Source organism: Phyllobates terribilis, unplaced genomic scaffold, assembly GCF_046119375.1.
Source record: "Phyllobates terribilis strain yellow unplaced genomic scaffold, ASM4611937v1 Scaffold_3__8_contigs__length_932513732, whole genome shotgun sequence".
Lineage (NCBI taxonomy): Eukaryota > Metazoa > Chordata > Amphibia > Anura > Dendrobatidae > Phyllobates > Phyllobates terribilis.
In genome coordinates this window covers 2,576,601-2,599,377 of record NW_027362763.1, presented here as the reverse complement: position 1 = coordinate 2,599,377, position 22,777 = coordinate 2,576,601, and the positions used below count along the sequence as shown (strand labels likewise).

The 22,777-nt window shown below is 46.5% G+C and overlaps 1 non-coding gene across 1 annotated transcript; it reads right to left on the bottom strand.

Annotated features, from left to right (window-relative positions):
* Positions 1–6,532: 6,532 nt before the first annotated feature.
* On the bottom strand, positions 6,533–6,604 carry TRNAR-UCU (transfer RNA arginine (anticodon UCU)). Its single transcript has one exon. It is a non-coding gene; the product is annotated as a tRNA-Arg (tRNA).
* Positions 6,605–22,777: the final 16,173 nt, after the last annotated feature.

Sequence of the window (22,777 nt, the reverse complement as noted above, 5' to 3'; positions counted from 1 at the left end):
AAACTCAGGTCAACTACTTGGAAGGCAGCGATTCTCACCACTATACCACCAACACTTACAGAAGCCATGTTTTTTTCTTACATTTTCTGCACTAACAATACGAAATTATTAGTAAAAAGTAAGACGTGCCAGGAAAAAACCCCCCACATAAGTATTGCATTGAACAGGAATCAATCGCAGGTCAACTGCTTGGAAGGCAGGTTTACTCAACACTATACCAAAAATGCTTAAGGTACCCAGCATTTTTTTCACATTTTCTGCACTAACCCTACAAAATTGTTAGTAAAAATTATGATGTGCCTGAAAAAAAAACACACCAATGTTTTGCATTAGCCAGAAATCGAACCTGGGTCAACTGCTTGGAAGGCAGCTATGCTCACCACTATACCACCAATGCTTACAGGGTCAGCTTTTTTTTTTACATTTTCTGCACTAACATTACAAAATAGTTTGTAAAATGTATGATATGCCAGAAATAAAACTACATAAGTATTGCATTGGCCGGGAATCGAACCCGGGTCAACTGCTTGGGAAACAGCTATGCTCACCACTATAACCACCACTATACCACCAATGCATGAACCAACTTGTCTGGTTTGGGATTATGGCTGTTAAATCTGCTAAAGTTTTACTTAAAAAAAGGAGGACTGAATATGTCTTGAAAGAGCCAATTACTAAAAAGTTTAAAAACAAGGCAAAGCATTGTCCAAAACTCAAAGATGAATTCTTGTGAATCAGCTATGGAGCTTTTCCACCAATTCTTACAATTCTCTCAATTATTTTCACTTTTTTGCCAATAAGGTAACTAAACTCTTACCAAGAAAGAAAGTACACTATGAGCCTTAGCTCAAACAGATTACAAAGAGTCAACAGCAGCACCAAATTACCCCTAAAGACCTCTGCCATTTTTGGCATTTTTAACACTAACTCTAAAGACAGAGGAGTTTTTGGAATCAGTTATGTAGCTTTTCCACCTCTGCCTACAAATTCTCTCAATTAGCTTTGCTTTCTGCCCACCAAGGTAGCTAAAGTGTTACCAAGAAAGAAATAAAAGCATAAGCCTTAGCACAGAAAGTGAAAAAGAGTCCAAACACCACCAAATGCAAAAAAACAATGAGTACTTCAAGAATTAAACTATGGCCTATTGTTTTAAAAGCAACTACACCCACCAGCATAACACCAATGCCAACCCTGACATTGCTTTCATATTGGAGACTAACCCTACAAAGTATTTAATCAACAACTGAAGAGCAGAAGATCAGTTAGATGAGACAGTTGAAAAAAAGCTAAGAAATATTCTCTTCAATTTTTTTCTCATTTTCGTGGTTGCTAAACTCTAAGAAGAAAGAAGAGCATGAGTCTTAACACGAAAAATTAAAACAGACTAAAAGCATCACCAAATGTTAAAAACAATTCCAGCGTTGGCCAGGAATCGAACCTGGGTCAACTGCTTGGAAGGCAGCTATGCTCACCACTTCACCACCAACACTTACAGAAGCCATGTTTTTTTCTTACATTTTCTGCAGTAACAATACAAAATTATTAGTAAAAAGTAAGACGTGCCAGGAAAAAAAAACCCACAAAAGTATTGCATTGACCAGGAATCAATCGCAGGTCAACTGCTTGGAAGGCAGGTTTGCTCACCACTGTACCAAAAATGCTTAAGGTACCCAGCGTTTTTTTCACATTTTTTGCACTAACCCTTCAAAATTGTTAGTAAAAAGTATGACGTGACTGAAAAAAAAAAACACCGATGTTTTGTATTGGCCGGGAATTGAACCCGGGTCAACTGCTTGGAAGACAGCTATGCTCACCACTATACCACCAATGCTTACAGGGTCAGCTTTTTTTTTTACATTTTCTGCACTAACATTACAAAATAGTTTGTAAAATGTATGATATGCCAGAAATAAAACTACATAAGTATTGCATTGGCTGGGAATCGAAACCGTGTCAACTGCTTGGGAAGCTGCTATGCTCACCACTATACCACCAATGTATGAACCAACTTGACTGGTTTGGGATTATGGCTGTTAAATCTGCTAAAGTTTTACTTAAAAAAAGGAGGACTGAATATGTCTTGAAAGAGCCAATTACTAAAAAGTTTAAAAACAAGGCAAAGCATTGTCCAAAACTCAAAGATGAATTCTTGTGAATCAACTATGGAGCTTTTCCACCAATTCTTACAATTCTCTCAATCATCTTCACTTTTTTGCCAATAAGGTAACTAAACTCTTACCAAGAAAGAAAGTACACTATGAGCCTTAGCTCAAAAAGATTACAAAGAGTCAGCACCAGCACCAAATTACCCCTAAAGACCTCTGCCATTTTTGGCATTTTTAACACTAACTCTAAAGACAGGGGAGTTTTTGGAATCAGTTATGTAGCTTTTCCACCTCTGCCTACAAATTCTCTCAATTAGCTTTGCTTTTTGCCAACTAAGGTAGCTAAAGTGTTACCAAGAAAGAAATAAAAGCATAAGCCTTAGCACAGAAAGTGAAAAAGAGTCCAAACACCACCAAATGCAAAAAAACAATGAGTTCTTCAAGAATTAAACTATGGCCTATTGTTTTAAAAGCAACTACACCCACCAGCATAACACCAATGCGAACCCTGACATTGCTTTCATATTGGAGACTAACCCTACAAAGTGTTTAATCAACAACTGAAGAGCAGAAGATCAGTTAGATGAGACAGTTGAAAAAAAGCTAAGAAATATTCTCTTCATTTTTTTTCTCATTTTCGTGGTTTCTAAACTCTAAGAAGAAAGAAGAGCCTGAGACTTATCACGAAAAATTAAAACAGACTAAAAGCATCACCAAATGTGAAAAACAATTCATACATTGGCTGAGAATCAAACTCGGGTCAACTACTTGGAAGGCAGCGATTCTCACCACTATACCACCAACACTTACAGAAGCCATGTTTTTTTCTTACATTTTCTGCACTATCAATACGAAATTATTAGTAAAAAGTAAGACGTGCCAAGAAAAACCCCCCTACATAAGTATTGCATTGACCAGGAATCAATCGCAGGTCAACTGCTTGGAAGGCAGGTTTGCTCACCACTATACCAAAAATGCTTAAGGTACCCAGCATTTTTTTCACATTTTCTGCACTAACCCTACAAAATTGTTAGTAAAAAGTATGACGTGCCTGAAAAAAAAAACCCCACATAAGTATTGCATTGACCAGGAATCAATCGCAGGTCAACTGCTTGGAAGGCAGGTTTGCTCACCACTATACCAAAAATGCTTAAGGTACCCAGCATTTTTTTCAAATTTTCTGCACTAACCCTTCAAAATTGTTAGTAAAAAGTATGACGTGCCTGAAAAAAAAAACACCGATGTTTTGTATTGGCCGGGAATTGAACCCGGGTCAACAGCTTGGAAGGCAGCTATGCTCACCACTATACCACCAATGCTTACAGGGTCAGCTTTTTTTTTTACATTTTCTGCACTAACATTACAAAATAGTTTGTAAAATGTATGATATGCCAGAAATAAAACTACATAAGTACTGCATTGGCTGGGAATCGAAACCGTGTCAACTGCTTGGGAAGCTGCTATGCTCACCACTATACCACCAATGCATGAACCAGCTTGACTGGTTTGGGATTATGGCTGTTAAATCTGCTAAAGTTTTACTTAAAAAAAGGAGGACTGAATATGTCTTGAAAGAGCCAATTACTAAAAAGTTTAAAAACAAGGCAAAGCATTGTCCAAAACTCAAAGATGAATTCTTGTGAATCAGCTATGGAGCTTTTCCACCAATTCTTACAATTCTCTCAATCATCTTCACTTTTTTGCCAATAAGGTAACTAAACTCTTACCAAGAAAGAAAGTACACTATGAACCTTAGCTCAAAAAGATTACAAAGAGTCAGCACCAGCACCAAATTACCCCTAAAGACCTCTGCCATTTTTGGCATTTTTAACACTAACTCTAAAGACAGGGGAGTTTTTGGAATCAGTTATGTAGCTTTTCCACCTCTGCCTACAAATTCTCTCAATTAGCTTTGCTTTTTGCCAACTAAGGTAGCTAAAGTGTTACCAAGAAAGAAATAAAAGCATAAGCCTTAGCACAGAAAGTGAAAAAGAGTCCAAACACCACCAAATGCAAAAAAACAATGAGTTCTTCAAGAATTAAACTATGGCCTATTGTTTTAAAAGCAACTACACCCACCAGCATAACACCAATGCCAACCCTGACATTGCTTTCATATTGGAGACTAACCCTACAAAGTGTTTAATCAACAACTGAAGAGCAGAAGATCAGTTAGATGAGACAGTTGAAAAAAAGCTAAGAAATATTCTCTTCATTTTTTTTCTCATTTTCGTGGTTGCTAAACTCTAAGAAGAAAGAAGAGCCTGAGACTTAACACGAAAAATTAAAACAGACTAAAAGCATCACCAAATGTGAAAAACAATTCATACATTGGCTGAGAATCAAACTCGGGTCAACTACTTGGAAGGCAGCGATTCTCACCACTATACCACCAACACTTACAGAAGCCATGTTTTTTTCTTACATTTTCTGCACTATCAATACGAAATTATTAGTAAAAAGTAAGACGTGCCAAGAAAAAACCCCCCACATAAGTATTGCATTGACCAGGAATCAATCGCAGGTCAACTGCTTGGAAGGCAGGTTTGCTCACCACTATACCAAAAATGCTTAAGGTACCCAGCATTTTTTTCACATTTTCTGCACTAACCCTACAAAATTGTTAGTAAAAAGTATGACGTGCCTGAAAAAAAAAACCCACATAAGTATTGCATTGACCAGGAATTAATCGCAGGTCAACTGCTTGGAAGGCAGGTTTGCTCACCACTATACCAAAAATGCTTTAGGTACCCAGCATTTTTTTCACATTTTCTGCACTAACCCTACAAAATTGTTAGTAAAAAGTATGACGTGCCTGAAAAAAAAAACACCAATGTTTAGTATTGGCCGGGAATTGAACCCAGGTCAACTGTTTGGAAGGCAGCTATGCTCACCACTATACCACCAATGCTTATAGGGTCAGCTTTTTTTTTTACATTTTCTGCACTAACATTACAAAATAGTTTGTAAAATGTATGATATGCCAGAAATAAAACTACATAAGTATTGCATTGGCTGGAAATCGAACCCGGGTCAACTGCTTGGGAAGCAGCTATGCTCACCACTATACCACCAATGCATGAACAAACTTGACTGGTTTGGGATTATGGCTGTTAAATCTGCTAAAGTTTTACTTAAAAAAGGAGGACTGAATATGTCTTGAAAGAGCCAATTACTGAAAAGTTTAAAAACAAGGCAAAGCATTGTCCAAAACTCAAAGATGAATTCTTGTGAATCAGCTATGGAGCTTTTCCACCAATTCTTACAATTCTCTCAATTATTTTCACTTTTTTGCCAATAAGGTAACTAAACTCTTACCAAGAAAGAAAGTACACTATGAGCCTTAGCTCAAACAGATTACAAAGAGTCAACAGCAGCACCAAATTCCCCCTAAAGACCTCTGCCATTTTTGGCATTTTTAACACTAACTCTAAAGACAGAGGAGTTTTTGGAATCAGTTATGTAGCTTTTCCACCTCTGCCTACAAATTCTCTCAATTAGCTTTGCTTTTTGCCAACTAAGGTAGCTAAAGTGTTACCAAGAAAGAAATAAAAGCATAAGCCTTAGCACAGAAAGTGAAAAAGAGTCCAAACACCACCAAATGCAAAAAAACATTGCGTTCTTCAAGAATTAAACTATGGCCTATTGTTTTAAAAGCAACTACACCCACCAGCATAACACCAATGCCAACCCTGACATTGATTTCGTATTGGAGACTAACCCTACAAAGTGTTTAATCAACAACTGAAGAGCAGAAGATCAGTTAGATGAGACAGTTGAAAAAAAGCTAAGAAATATTCTCTTCAATTTTTTTCTCATTTTCGTGGTTGCTAAACTCTAAGAAGAAAGAAGAGCCTGAGACTTAACACGAAAAATTAAAACAGACTAAAAGCATCACCAAATGTGAAAAACAATTCACACGTTGGCTGAGAATCGAACTCGGGTCAAATACTTGGAAGGCAGCGATTCTCACCACTATACCACCAACACTTACAGAAGCCATGTTTTTTTCTTACATTTTCTGCACTAACAATACGAAATTATTAGTAAAACGTAAGACGTGCCAGGAAAAAAACCCCCACATAAGTATTGCATTGACCAGGAATCAATCGCAGGTCAACTGCTTGGAAGGCAGGTTTGCTCACCACTATACCAAAAATGCTTAAGGTACCCAGCATTTTTTTCACATTTTCTGCACTAACCCTACAAAATTGTTAGTAAAAATTATGACGTGCCTGAAAAAAAAACACACCCATGTTTTGCATTGGTCAGGAATCGAACCTGGGTCAACTGCTTGGAAGGCAGTTATGCTCACCACTATACCACCAATGCTTACAGGATCAGCTTTTTTTTTACATTTTCTGCACTAACATTACAAAATAGTTTGTAAAATGTATGATATGCCAGAAATAAAACTACATAAGTATTGCATTGGCCGGGAATCAAACCCGGGTCAACTGGTTAGAAAGCAGCTATGCTCACCACTATACCACCAATGCATGAACCCATCAAATATTCACCATCAAATACCGGGCAGGACGCTCCAATGCCAACGCGGATGCCCTGTCTTGAATGCCGAACTTACCGGACGTAGGGGAAGATCCAGAAGATCTGGAAGAAGTTGAGCTCCCTGCGTTCCACCGTCATTGGATTACCCTGTATTCCCACCGTGTGAAGGGCAGGCGCTCCGCGACGTTCAATCCCTTGCCCCACTACAACTGGGCGGAGACGCAAGACAGTGATCCCGCAGTCCGTCTGGTGAAGGAAATGCTGACCCAAGCCGATGCCAGTCTGGACCCAGACGCCCCAGAGGAGACTAAGCAACTGTGGAAGGAGAAAAGTAGGCTGTTCCTCTACAGGGAGAAGTTGTGCCGGAGAATGGTTAACTCTCGAACGCATGAGTTGACCTGGCAGGTAGTGGTCCCCAGACGAGACGCGGCTATGATTCTGGAGGCGTACCACAACGGAGCAGGACATTTCGGGTGGAAGAAGCTGGAGTTCTTATTGCGTGAACGGTTCTACTGGGTAGGCATGAGAGGAGCCATCGAGAGGTGGTGCAGAGACTGTGGACCGTGCCACCTAAGAAGGAAGGACCGTGCCAGCCAGAAGACTCCCTTGCAGCCCATCATCACCCGACAGCCACTGGAACTGGTAGCCCTGGACCATGTGAAACTGGCTCCAAGCAGATCTGGGTATGTCTACGCCCTCACAATCGTAGATCATTACTCCCGGTTCCTGGTGGTGGTCCCGGTCAAGGACTTAACGGCTCAAACAGCAGCTAGAGCCTTCCAGCAGCACTTCTGCCGTCCACACGGGTACCCGGACCAAGTGCTGACAGACCAAGGGCCAGCCTTTGAAGCGAAAGTCTTCCAGGAGTTCTGCAACCTGTATGGCTGCACGAAGATTAGAACAACGCCCTATCACCCACATACTAATGGACTCTGCGAGAAGATGAACCAGGTGGTGATAGACCTCCTGAAAACATTGCCCCTGGAAGAACGCAGTCTGTGGCCTGAGAAGCTGCCTGATCTGGTGGACCTATACAACCACATCCCTGTAGGTTCTACCAACTGTACCCCGGCTTACCTAATGAGAGCGAGGCCTGGTAAGCTGCCTATCGACCTGGATATGGGAGTCCTGACGCCCGAGGACACCTCGCCAGAGGCAGACTGGGATACAGGACGGCAGCAGCAGTAACGGAAAGTGCAGGAGAGCGTGGAGCGAAGTCTGTCTCAAGCTAGAGAAAGGCAAGAGAGGGCTTATAATCAGTATGCTCCCGCTGTTCCCCTGGTACCTGGAGAGCAGGTCTTGAAGAGGAAAAGACGGCTCCACAAGTTGGACGACCAGTGGGAGAAGGACCCGTACACCGTACTGCCATCAAGCCATGAGAACCCAAAGATTTGCGTGATCAGTAAGGATGGAGGAGAAACCACAGCCGTTGTCTCCAGAGACCACCTGAAGAAGTGTCCCGAGCAGCTGCAAAACCCTGAAGAAGAAGATCAAGAAAACCCTCGACCCGCAGAGGTAAGGGAAGAAATGATCAGGACTGTACTCGGAGACTTCCCCCGGTCTTGGACACAAGTAAACGGTGCTGTTGTGGTACCCGTCCTCACCTTTCTCCAGCCAGCCCCGCAAGTGCCTACAGAAGAACAAGTAGAGCTGGAAGAGCAGCCGGCCCAAGAGGCAGAAGAGTCCACACCAGCAGTACAGGAGGATCAACCCTCTGCTAGTAGTGAGCCTGCCGTGCCCTTAGTGAGCCAAAGAGTGCGCAGAAAGCTGCCCAGCCTGCCCATAACATCTCCTACACCCTGTAGTGCAGGACCAGTTAGTGAGCTCCGTAGGTCCACTAGGGTTACCAGAGGCCAGATGCCCGTACGTTGGAGAATCTAAGTTGGCTAATTGTAATTGCTTTAACTATTTTACGTTTACCTGTTTTGTTGTAGCCGTTGCTAATTATGTTTTTCAGTTACACATTTCTTTATATGGACTGACAGGTTATGGACAGTGAGTAACCGGAACTCTGTTGTAAATATGTTTGGAGCGTAACCCAGGAATGAACTACAGACTGTTAAAGACTCGGGGCAGTACAGACCCCTACCTGGTTACAGCTCCCTGTTCTTTGGTGAAATGGACACCCTTATTGCTTCCCGGTTACGGACACGCCGTGACCATCTCATGTATTTAATTGTTATTGTTTATACCCTGTTATGTTTTCAAAAATATGTTTAGTCCGGGAGTACTAAATTTCACTAGGGGGGAATGTGGCACCCCAGGGGTCTGGTTTCCACAGTAATAGCAATATTACGTCTGTGAGCAGGTGGGAGGTCTCCTGGGCAGGAATCCTAAGCATGCCACACCTCCTGCCCAGTCCTGGGAGGGGAAGAACTTCCCCTACATAAACTGGGGCTGAGGCAGGGTTAGGAGAGAGGAGTTCCAGACAGAGACGGAGTCTGGTCTGGACACGCAGAAACAGGGACAGATAGACATCAGGAGCTCTGTAGGAGCCAAGGAGAAGCGCCAGGGGCTGGAGCTGTGCAGAGCTCGCCCTGGGAGAAGGTACTAAAACCGGACACAGGAGTCCGAGGCTGTGGGGACTAAGATATACCCAGCAGCAGAATCCATCCGGCAGGGGATTCCAGGTCCTCTGGCCATAAAAGCCCGGAGGCTCAGTCACAACGAAGGGACCAGCACCGCCATCCCGGAGCGGAGGCTAACAGGAGGCCCCAGGTCACCAGCCATACGGGTGAGCACCACACGGTATACCCAGGGACGTGGGCTACTTGTAACCGCCGAAAGCAGGGTAGCCAGGAAGGGTACAGACTAACGGGAAGGCCTACAACTCCACCTGGCCAGGGGAACTCCGGCTTACTCGCAGACTAACCAGGCCCCAACTACTAGCCAGTACTCCCGAGGGAATTTGCCTTGTACCATCAGTAAAGACCCTGAACTGTACCCTCGCGTCTCCGTGCTTCCTTATCGCACCATTAGTGCTGGGACATCCACACCATCACTCCCAACATCAACCTCATCCTCTGCCCTGAGGCCATACCCCTCCCGTTGGGGGTTATACCATCCACGCTGCACATCCGTACCACCGGCCTCAGCGGACTGCCCTGCAGCGGCGGCTTCATAGCCGCATTCAACGGGTGGCGTAGTCGGACACTAATACCATCATACCAATAACTGCCACTTAGTTTGACCACCCTGGGCATGGACCGGGTCACCGCCACACGAAGACTACTACCCCCATCGGATCCGGCTCCGGGTATTCCCCGCGCGCACGCGCGCCGCACTACAGCACTGGCCCAGGGGGCGCGTCATATGCAGTGAGTCCAACGGCTGACAATTTTTAGGAAAAACACCACTAAGAATTTAAAGACACATAGAGCAGGACCGCAGTAACCACAAATTCCCATTAGAAAGGAGAGAGTCTGCTATATAGTTATAGGGTATGCAGTGAGTCCAATGGCTGACCAAATTTAGGAAAAACCTCACTAAGAATTTAAAGATACATTGAGCTGGGCTACAGTAACAAGTATGATATGTTCCCATTAGAAAGGAGAGGGTCTGCTATACAGTTATAGGGTATGCAGTGAGTCCAATGGCTGACCAAATTTAAGAAAAACCCCACTAAGAATTAAAAGACACAAAGAGCAGGGCCACAGTAATGACAAATTCCCATTAGAAAGGAGAGGGTCTGCTATACAGTTATAGGGTATGCAGTGAGTCCAACGGCTGACCAATTTTAGGAAAAACCCCAGTAAGAATTTAAAGACACATAGAGCAGGGCCACAGTAATGACAAATTCCCATTAGAAAGGAGAAAGTCTGCTAAACAGTTAAAGGGTATGCAGTGAGTCCAACGACTGACCAATTTTAGGAAAAACCCCACAAAGAATTTAAAGACACATAGAGCAGGGCCACAGTAACCACAAATTCCCATTAGAAAGGAGAGGGTCTGCTATACAGTTATAGGGTATGCAGTGAGTCCAACGGCTGACCAATTTTAGGAAAAACCCCAGTAAGAATTTAAAGACACATAGAGCAGGGCCACAGTAATGACAAATTCCCATTAGAAAGGAGAAAGTCTGCTAAACAGTTAAAGGGTATGCAGTGAGTCCAACGACTGACCAATTTTAGGAAAAACCCCACAAAGAATTAAAAGACACATAGAGCAGGGCCACAGTAACCACAAATTCCCATTAGAAAGGAGAAAGTCTGCTAAACAGTTAAAGGGTATACAGTGAGTCCAATGGCTGACCAATTTTAGGAAAAACTCCACTAAGAATTTAAAGACACATAGAGCAGGGCCACAGTAACCACAAATTCCCATTAGAAAGGAGAGGGTCTGCTATACAGTTACAGGGTATGCAGTGAGTCCAATGGCTGACCAATTTTAAGAAAACCCCACGAATTTAAAGACACATAGAGCAGACCCACAGTAACGACAAACTCCCATTAGAAAACAGAGGGTCTCCCAAAGTGTTGTCCTATTCAGTGAATGCAAGGGCAGCCAAAATATGGGAGGCACTCCAATGCCTCTTGGAAGAGACTTAGAGGGTCTCATAAAAAAATGTTCCCATTAGAAAGGAGCAGGTCTCGTATACTTGGAATGCCCATGCAGTAAGTGTATGGGCTGACAAACATTTACCCCTGGGGGGTGTGCATGAACATACTGTATAATTTTTTTTTTACAGGCATCATAAACACCTTTTAAAAAAATGATGTGGGTTTTACATCACAGACCACGATCACCCTGGTGATATGGTGCTGGAGGATGTGGATGAGGAGAAGGAGGAGGACAAGAGCAAATAGCCAAAATCAGGAAGCGTATACCCATGTGTGTGTGAAGAGGTGCATGGGAACACACCTCCCAAAAAATGACACTGGATTTGAGTTTAGGTTACGCTGCTATCATTCAGTGGTGTTGAGAAGTCTGGTCCAATCCAGCCCTTGTTCATTTTAATAATAGTCAGCCTGTCAGCATTTTCAGTTGACAGGTGGATATGCTTATCAGTTATATTTCCACCAGTGGCACTAAAAACCCGCTCTGATAAAACGCTGGCGGCAGGGCAGCCCAGGACCTCTAAGGCGTAGAGAGCCAGTTCATACCACGTATCTAGCTTGAATACCCAATAATTAAAAGGCATAGAGGAATCACGGAGGACGTTGGTACAGTTGGCAAGGTAATCTCTCAGCATCTTCCCAAACTTTTCACTCCTTGTGAGAGTACCCTGCACCTCAGGGCCTGTGCAATGGGAGGGTCTGAGAAAACTGTCCCAGAACTTTGACAGTGTTCCCCTGCCTCTGCTGGATTGCATTTGTGTCTCTCTCGCCTGTACTCCTTGGTTGACCAACGAACTGTGCCCTCTGCCACCAGCGTTTTCAGATGGGAATTTTTTTAATAGTCCCGCAACAAGAGCCTTCTGGTACAGCCCCATTTTTGTAGACCTGTCAACCTCAGGAATAAGAGATATAAAGTTCTCCTTGTAGCGTGGGTCTAGAAGTGTCACCAACCAGTAATGACTGTCACCCAAAATTTTGAGAGCGCGAGGATCATGGGAAAGGCAGCGTAGCATAAACTCAGCCATGCGTGCCAGACTGCTAACAGGCAAGACTTCCGTGTCCTCACGAAGTGGAAGACTGACCATGCTCTCCTCCTCCTCTTCCTCTCTGTCCTCTGGCCATCCACGCTGAACAGACTGTATGACAGTTGTGCAGGTAGAACTGTCTATATCGCATGAAACTAGCTCCTGTTCTTCCTCCTCCTCCTCTTCCTCATTGTCACCCAATCCACGTTAGGATGAGATGAGGCTGGGCTGTGTGTAATTACCCTGCATGGTTCCTTACTCCATCTCATCGTGCTCCGCCTGCAATGCATCCTCTTTGATTGTGAGCAGAGAGCATTTCAGAAGACAGAGAATCGGGATGGTGACGCTAATTATGGCATCATCGCCGCTCACCATCTTGGTGGAGTCCTCAAAGTTTTGGAGGATGGTACATATGTCTGACATCCATGTCCACTCCTGAGGTCTTACGTGTGGAGTCTGAACTGAATACTGACGGCCTTGTTGATGCTGGTACGCAACAACTGCCCTCTTCTGCTCACAAATACTTCCCAACATCTGCAGTGCAGAGTTCCAATGCGTGGGGACATCACATATCAGTCTGTGAGCCAGAAGCTACAAACGCTGCTGAAACACGGCAAGGGAAGCGAAAGCTGTAGGTGAATTTCTAAAATGGACACACAGGCAGCGTATTTTAACAAGCAGATCCGGCAGCTCCGGGTAGGATTTGAGAAACAGCTGAACAACGAGGTTAAGCATATGGGCCAGGCATGGTACGTGTGTGAGCTCGCCTCGCCTCAGAGCCACCACCAGGTTCCGGCCATTGTCACACACAACCATGCCTGGCTGTAGGTTCAGTGGTGTGAGCCACAGATCTGCCTTCTCTTTCAGAGCTGTCCACAACTCTTCAGCATTGTGCGGTTTGTCACCTATGCATATTAGCTTCAGCACAGCCTGTTGCCGCTTGGCCGAGGCAGGGCTGCAGTGCTTCCAGCTTGTGACTGATGTGGTCATTTTGGAGATGGAGGCTGAAGAGGAGGAGGAGGCTGAGGAGGATGAAGTGCAGGAGGTGTAGACTGTGGGGGCAACCCTGATTGACCTAGGGCCCACAATCCTTGGCGTCAGGAGGACGTGTTCCGTCCCAAGGTCTAACTGGGTCCCGGCTTCCACTATGTTAACCCAGTGTGCCGTCAGCGAGATGTACCATCCCTGCCCACAAGCACTTAGGTGGACTTTCCCAGTAACTGCGTTGTTGAGGGCACAGCTAATGTTTTGGGACACGTGCTTGTGTAATGCTGGGATGGCACACCAAAAGAAATGGTGGCGGCTGGGGACCGAGTACCGAGGGACGACTGCCGCCATCAGGTTGCGGAATGCTTCCGTCTCCACGAGCCTAAAAGGCAACATTTCGAGCGCAAGCAGTCGTGAAATGTGGGAATTTAGCACTGTGGCATGTGGTGCGTTGGCTGAGTATTTGCACATGCATTTCAAAGACTGCGGTATGGACAACTGAACGCTGCACTTGGACAAGGACGTGGACGTGCTTCCTGATGCTGCTACTTGAGAGTGTGCAGTGACAGGTGTAGGGCAGGATGCATTTTCGCATGCACCATGGACAGGGGATTTTCTTGCATGCACAACAGAGGAAGAAGCAATGGTGCCACACGCAGACACTGTTCCTGGACCCTGGGGTTCGACCCACAAAGTCGGGTGCTTTGCTGCCTTGTGCCTGATCATGCTGGTGGTGGTCAGGCTGGTCGTTTTGCCACCCCTGCTGATGCTGGCCTGACAGGTGGTGCAAATGGCCTTTTTGGGGTTATCGGCAGAGTCTTTAAAAATCAATCAGACTCGGGAAGACCTAACAGTTGTACTAGCAACTTCCTTCATGCTGGAGTTACGGGGAACGGTTGCCTGCCTTCTTTCTGCGGCCACCACACTGCTTCTGCCTGCCTGTTGGGGTGCTCTGCCTTCCTCCCTCTGTGTGCTGCTCTCCTCACTCTGCATGTCTTCCTGCTAGGTTGTGTCAGTTACTATATCATCCACCACCTCGTCTTCCACTTCCGCACTCTGGTCCTCTTCCTGACTTTCTGCAATTGTGCCTCATCATCATCCACCTCTTGTTACGCTTTCCCACCGTCGTCTATGTGTGACCGTGGCTGCTCAAATATTTGGGCATTGCTACATGCGATCTCCTCTTGCCCCACTTCAAGTGGACCGGGCGAGAGACCCGAATCTATTAATGGAAAAGTGAACAGCTCTTCAGAGTGTCCAATTGTGGGATCAGTTGTCTCTGGGCTCTCGGCATGGTGGGAGGAAGGAGGATCAGGGTAAGGAATATGCGGTCCAGACTCATAGCTACTGAGACTTGACCGTGTGGAAGACAAGGTGGTGGTGGTGGCTAAGTGACTGGAAGCATTATCTGCTATCCAACCAACAACCTTTTCACACTGCTTTGTGTTCAATAGTGGTGTTCTGCGGTCCCCTATTAATTGGGACAGGAAGGTCGAGCAAGAAGATGTGGGTGTTTGTTGTGGCACAATTTCATCTTTCCCACGGCCTCGGCTTCTGCATGCACCATCATCACCATCACGTCCAGTTCCCCGTCCCTTGCCACGTGCCTTGCCAATTTTAAATGGAGGACAATATATTCCAAGCTCACAACAAATGACTGAATTTGGAGCAAACCTATATGTTATCCGTGTGACGGACAAACCACAGTTTTAAATACCTGGCCTGTAGGCAACTATTTTGAACAGCAAACTGGTGTCAATTGCTTCACTGACACACTGAAACAAATTTTTAATGGAGGTCAGAAATGGCAGTATTTTGTGAAAACGTATATGTGATCCGTGTGACAGAGAAAACACAGTTTTAAATAACTGGCCTGTAGGTAACTATTTTGATTTGCAATCTTGTGTCAATTGCTTCCCTGACACACTGAAACAAATTTTTAATGGAGGTCAGAAATGGCAGTATTTTGTGAAAACGTATATGTGATCCGTGTGACAGAGAAAACACAGTTTTAAACACCTGGTCTGTAGGCAACTATTTTGAACAGCAATCTGGTGTCAATTGCTTTACTGGCACACTGAAACAAATCTTCAATGGAGGCCAGAAATGGCAGTATTTTTTGAAAACGTATATGTGATCCGTGTGACGGAGATAACACAGTTTTAAATACCTGGCCTGCAGGTAACTATTTTGATTTGCAATCTTGTGTCAATTGCTTCACTGACACACTGAAACAAATTTTTAATGGAGGTCAGAAATGGCAGTATTTTATGAAAACTTATATGTGATCCGTGTGACGGAGAAAGCACAGTTTTAAATACCTGGACTGTTGGTAACTATTTTGAACAGCAATCTGGTGTCAATTGCTTCACTGGCACACTGAAACAAAATTTTAATGGAGGCCAGAAATGGCAGTATTTTCTGAAAACGTATATGTGATCCGTGTGACGGAGAAAACACAGTTTTAAACACCTGGTCTGTAGGTAACTATTATGAACAGCAATCTGGTGTCAATTGCTTCACTGACACACTGAAACTCATTTTAATGGAAGTCAGAAAGGGCAGTATTTTCTGAAAACGTATATGTGATCCGTGTGAAGGAGAAAACACAGTTTTAAATACCTGGTCTGTAGGTAACTATTTTGAACAGCAATATGGTGTCAATCGCTTCACTGGCACATTGACATTTTTTTTTAAATGGAGGCCAGAAATGGCAGCATTTTCTGAAAACGTATATGTGATCCGTGTGACAGAGAAAACACCGTTTTAAATAGCTGGATTTCTAGCGCTGTAATATGGAAAGGACCTGGCTGCATTCTGCAGTGCCAACAAGCAAATGGCACAGAAAAACTGTGTTCTCTGGATTGCTTTATAAGCAAATAATGAGGATTAAGATCCCAAAAAAATTATTCCTGGCCCCTGAGACCTGGGCCTTTGTCTAGAAATATCTAACAGCAGCAGCAGACAGAACTGGGATGGAGCCTCTTGTCCTTTGTGCTCTGCAGTCTGCTATATACCCTGCCTGCCTATAAACACTGCCTGTCTGATATCTCTGCCGATGGATTAGTCCTCAGAAGGACTGTTTGTTGAGATGGATACGTGTCTCTAATATAGTTTGGTACACCTGCGCTAACTAAAAACAAGCAAATCTCTCCTTAGCTCAGCAGCACCTCTCCCTACTCTGTCTGATCCGGAGTGACTGTGACGAGCAAGGCGGCGCCAGGTCTGATATACACCTGATGACACTGTGCGGCCAGCCAATCACTGAGTTATGCACATGCCCGTACTGACTGGCGTGTGCGTGTTTAGTAATCCCACTGGACCATGAACCGGAGAGTGCCTGGAGGGGCGTAACTAAGTATCTACCCGATCCGACCAAGGTCGCACGACGGCATACGACGCCTGTGCACCAGGGAGGAACCGAGCAGAGGGACCAGGTGCGACTCCAGGTCAGACCCCGGACACGGATGTTGACCCACACCGGGGAATAGAGGAAGAGGAAGGTTAGAGCAAAGGCTGGGTAGGGTCCAGTACAGAATAGGAGACGAGTTCAGAGCCGCAGATGTGGTAATCAAGCAGAGTAAAGCGAAACCGCAGATGCGGTGAACAAAGCTGAGCAGAGCGAAACCACAGATGCGGTGGACAAGGCTGAGCAGAGCGAAACCACAAGTGCGGTGGACAGGGCTGAGCAGAGCGAAACTGCAGAGGCGGTGGACAAGGCAGAGCAGAGCGAAACCGCAAGTGCGGTGGACAAGGCAGAGCAGAGCGAAACCGCAAGTGCGATGGACAGGGCTGAGCAGAGCGAAACCGCAAGTGCAGTGGACAGGGCTGAGCAGAGCAAAACCTCAAGTGCGGTGGACAGGGCTGAGCAGAGCGAAACCGCAAGTGCGGTGGACAGGGCTGAGCAGAGCGAAACCCCAAGTGCGGTGGACAAGTTTGAGCAGAACGAAACCACAGATGAGGCGGACAAGGCTGAGCAGAACGAAACCGCAAGTGCGGTGGACAAGGCTGAGCAGAGCAGGCAGAAACCACCAGAGCGGTAAGTAAGGCAGAGCAGAGATAAACCGCCAAAGCGGTGAGCAAAGACAGAGCAGAGGGGACAGGGCTCTGTTCACACGGAACAGACTGGAAAGGAAAGGCAGAACCAGATACATACAAGGTACTTGCAAAGAAGTAGAAAGTGGACTCCAAACTCACAAACAGAAGTACAGCGACAACGAGTAGGAGTTAGGTGCAGGTTCAGACTCTGCAGAAAAAGAGAGAAAACGGACACAGAGACAAAACAAGTAAGAGGCCAGGAAACAGTTCAGACAAGAACTGTACTGCAACGAAATACAGGAACGAGCCTAGGTAAAGCCAATTGCTGCTTCAGACACTGCAGCAAAAGGGAGGAAACGGACATAGAGACAAAACAAGTAACAGGTTAGGAGACAGTTCAGACAGGAACTGTTACTGCAACGAAATACAGGAACGAGCCTAGGTAAAGCCAAGTGCTGGTTCAGACACAGCAGCAAAAGGGAAGAAACAAACATAGAGACAAAACAAGTAACAGGTTAAGAGACAGTTCAGACAGGAACTGTTACTGCAACAGAATACAGGAACGAGCCTAGGTATAGCCAAGCGCTGGTTCAGACACTGCAGAAAAAGGGAGGAAACGGACATAGAGACAAAACAAGTAACAGGTTAGGAGACAGTTCAGACAGGAACTGTTACTGCCACGAAATACAGGAACGAGCCTAGGTAAAGCCAAGTGCTGGTTCAGACACAGCAGCAAAAGGGAAGAAACAAACATAGAGACAAAACAAGTAACAGGTTAGGAGACAGTTCAGACAGGAACTGTTACTGCAACAGAATACAGGAACGAGCCTAGGTATAGCCAAGCGCTGGTTCAGACACTGCAGAAAAAGGGAGGAAACGGACATAGAGACAAAACAAGTAACAGGTTAGGAGACAGTTCAGACAGGAACTGTTACTGCAGCGAAATACAGGAACGAGCCTGGGTATATGGCCCCCAGAGGCAGAAACGAACAGGCTAGGAGCGTGTTCAGACAGGCCTGAAAATACAGCCTCCAGGAAGGCAGACAAGCAGGGAAAAACAGAACAGGACCTGGCACATTCAGAGTCTAGAAGCACACTGACTGTTAAAGTTGCTCAGGCACCAGTTTGTATGTGGAGCTGGTTTAAATATCCAATGACTGACAGCAATAGGCTGAGGACGAATTAGGGGTGTGCCCACAGCAGCTACAAGAAACAGGAAGTGACCGGGCCGCCGCCCTAAGCAGCCAGAACAGAGACAGACAGCTTGGAAAGAAGCCAGGCTAGCAGATTGGACTGATGAACAAGTTTGCGGTCTTGCATAGTGAGAGATGGTGCACCATGCAAGCCTGCCACCAGGTATGTTACAGTACCCCCCCCCTTACGCCCCCCTCTTCTTTAAGCCTGCAAGAGTGTTCCACAGAGAATTGGGAGACCAATCCTTCTCTTCAAGCGGATTACCTCTTCTGTCCACTAGAGGAAACAAAACTGGTCTCATCATCTTGGTAACTAGGATGCTTCCTCCCATCAAGCCATCCTCAGCAACAGATGAAGTGGGTGAAGTACCAGGAACAGCAAACAGGAAAGTCTCTGTCCATTTATTATCAGATAACACCCCGGTAGATTCTGGAGACAACTGGAGGTCCTCCGTCTGGTTAGAGGGGTGCGGAGACTCGGGGGTCATTACTGCTTCGAAGTACATTTTGCCAAGCTTACTAGATGAAGTAGGCGCAGTACCAGGTACAGGGTGTAAGAAAGTCTCACTGCAATTGTTACCAGGTAGCACCCTGGGGAATACAGGAAACAAATGGAGATCCTCTGCCTGGCCTGAGGGGTGCAGGGACTCGGGGGTAACCACTGCTTCGGAGTACACTTGGTCAAATTCACTGGAAGAAGTGGGCGAGGTATCCGGTACAGGGTGTAAGAAAGTCTCTCTCCATTCGTTAACAGGCAGTACCCCGAAGGATTCAGGAGGCAACTGGAGGTCCTCTGCCTGGTTGGAGGGGTGCAGAGACTCGGGGGTAACCACTGTTTCAGAGTACACTTGGTAAAGCTCACTGGATGTAGTGGGCGAGGTATCCGGTACAGGGTGTAGGAAAGTCTCTCTCCATTCGTTAACAAGTAGCATCCCGGAGGATTCAGGAGGCAACTGGAGGTCCTCCGCCAGGTTAGAGGGGTGCAGAGACTTTGGTGTATCCTCCGCCTCGATGGACGTATCGCCAGATTCATTAAAGATGGAGAGTTCCTGCTCAGGGACCATCTTCAGTCTGGTTTCTGGGAGGGCAGCAGTTTCTTCGGGCAGGAGAACTGTTGCGCTACCCACACACATCACCCATCGGGGCTGCTCCGGGACACTGGGAAGGGCAACTTCAGCAGAGTCCCCAGGATTAGGGTTGTCCAAGACCATTAGAAAGGCCACCAGGAAGGCCTGCAGGTCAAGGACTATAGGATCCCATGCTTCCCATAGGGGGGTGACCCATTTCAAGTCATCACCCGCTAGGTAGGATAACATAAATGCCACTTTAGACCAATCGGTAGGAAAATAGAGAGGGTAGAACTTGAAATCCAGCATGCATTGCTCCACAAATGCACAGCTTTGTTTAGGATCCCCATAGTACCGTGGCGGATCCGCAGGAACGAGTGCAGAAAGCTCCATTTGAACTAGTGCATACATCGCCTGGGCCATAGTTAGAGAAAAAAAAAATAAAATTTTTATTTATTTATTTTTAATGCACGTATTCGCTGGAAACAGATTCAAAATGTCTCAGAGAGCGAAGGGCCGTGGGGCTCAACAGGAACCATGGCCTGAGCAAACTGTTATGCACATGCCCGAACTGGCTGGCGTGTGCATGTTTAGTGATCTCACTGGACCATCAACTGGAGAGTGCCTGGAGGGGCATAACTAAGTATCTACCCGATCCGACCAAGGTCGCACGACGGCATACGACGCCTGTGCACCAGGGAGGAACCGAGCAGAGGGACCAGGGGCGACTCCAGGTCAGACCCCGGACACGGCTGTTGACCCACACCAGGGAATACAGGAACAGGCAGGTTAGAGCACAGGCTGGGCAGGGTCCAGTATAGACTAGGAGACGAGTTCAGAGCCGCAGATGCGGTAATCAAGCAGTGTAAAGCGAAACCACAGATGCGGTGAACAAGGCTGAGCAGAGCGAAACCGCAAGTGCGGTGGACAGGACTGAGCAGAGTGAAACTGCAAGTGCGGTGGACAGGGCTGAGCAGAGCAAAACCGCAAGTGCGGTGGACAGGGCTGAGCAGAGCGAAACCGCAAGTGCGGTGGACAGGGCTGAGCAGAGCGAAACCGCAAGTGCGATGGACAAGGCAGAGCAGAGCGAAACCGCAAGTGCGGTGGACAGGGCTGAGCAGAGCAAAACCGCAAGTGCGGTGGACAGGACTGAGCAGAGTGAAACTGCAAGTGCGGTGGACAGGGCTGAGCAGAGCAAAACCGCAAGTGCGGTGGACAGGGCTGAGCAGAGCGAAACCGCAAGTGCGGTGGACAGGGCTGAGCAGAGCGAAACCGCAAGTGCGATGGACAAGGCAGAGCAGAGCGAAACCGCAAGTGCGGTGGACAGGGCTGAGCAGAGCAAAACCGCAAGGGCGGTGGACAGGGCTGAGCAGAGCGAAACCGCAAGTGCGGTGGACAGGGCTGAGCAGAGCGAAATCGCAAGTGCTGTGGACAGGGCTAAGCAGAGCGAAACCGCAAGTGCGGTGGACAGGAATGAGCAGAGCGAAACCGCAAGTGCGGTGGACAGGGCTGAGCAGAGCGAAACCGCAAGTGCGGTGGAAAAGGCTGAGCAGAACGAAAACGCAGTTGCGGTGGACAAGGCTGAGCAGAACGAAACCGCAAGTGTGGTGGACAAGGCTGAGCAGAGCAGGCAGAAACCGCTAGAGCAGTAAGTAAGGCAGAGCAGAGATAAACCGCCAAAGCGGTGAGCAAAGACAGAGCAGAGGGGACAGGGCTCTGTTCACACGGAACAGACTGGAAAGGAAAGGCAGAACCAGATACATACAAGGTACTTTCAAAGAAGTAGCGAGTGGACTCCAAACTCACAAACAGAAGTACAGCGAGAACGAGTAGGAGTTAGATGCAGGTGCAGACTCTGCAGAAAAAGAGAGAAAACGGACACAGAGCCAAAACAAGTAAGAGGCCAGGAAACAGTTCTAACAAGAACTGTACTGCAACGAAATACAGGAACGAGCCTAGGTAAAGCCAAGTGCTGGATCAGACACTGCAGCAAAAGGGAGGAAACGGACATAGAGACAAAACAAGTAACAGGTTAGGAGACAGTTCAGACAGGAACTGTTACTGCAACGAAATACAGGAACGAGCCTAGGTAAAGCCAAGTGCTGGTTCAGACACTGCAGCAAAAGGGAAGAAACGAATATAGAGACAAAACAAGTAACAGGTTAGGAGACAGTTCAGACAGGAACTGTTACTGCAACAGAATACAGGAACGAGCCTAGGTATAGCCAAGCGCTGGTTCAGACACTGCAGAAAAAGGGAGGAAACGGACATAGAGACAAAACAAGTAACAGGTTAGGAGACAGTTCAGACAGGAACTGTTACTGCAGCGAAATACAGGAACGAGCCTGGGTATACGGCCCCCAGAGGCAGAAACGAACTGGCTAGGAGCGTGTTCAGACAGGCCTGGAAATACAGCCTCCAGGAAGGCAGACAAGCAGGGAAAAACAGAACAGGATCTGGCACATTCAGAGTCTAGAAGCACACTGAATGTTAAAGTTGCTCAGGCACCAGTTTGTATGTGGAGCTGGTTTAAATATCCAATGACTGACAGCAATAGGCTGAGGACGCATTATGCGTGTGCCCACAGCAGCTACAAGAAGCAGGAAGTGACCAGGCCGCTGCCCTAAGCAGCCAGAACAGAGACAGACTGCTTGGAAAGAAGCCAGGCTAGCAGACTGGACTGATGAACAAGTTTGCGGTCTTGCATAGTGAGTAGTGTTGAGCCACCCCCGTAGTGTTCGAGTTCGGTTCGGTTCGTCGAACACCCGTGTGTTCGCCGAACTGTTCGTCGAACTGTTCATCGAACACCTTCGAACACCGTTAAAACCAATGGCAGGCAAACAAAAACACATAGAAACACATAGAAAACACCTTCAAAGGTGTCCAAAAGCTGACAAACTGCTCAGAAGACTTAACTAACACATGGAAAAGTGACAAGTACATATAGTCATGCGAAAATAAAAGAGGTGGAGGAGTAAAAGGAGGGGGAGACACAGATATAGGCATGTCATGCCCTTCTAAAATCCAAAAAGTGAGAAGCCGACACGGCCAGTCCTTTCCTGCCCGTGCCACCTCCGTGTCGCCGGGTTTGTGCCAGAGTCGCGGTGGACCCTGACGGCCAGCCCCCCTCTCCTAATACTGGTGCCTGTCCGCTGGTGGGTCGAGCCCCCCGCGGTGGGGGGGGGAGTAACATCTGCAGAAGAAAGACCATCTTCCAGCCAAACTAACATGTCGACTTCTTTTCGTGGACAATGTGATACGATCCCTTTGTTACGGACACGCCCATCGCTACAAATT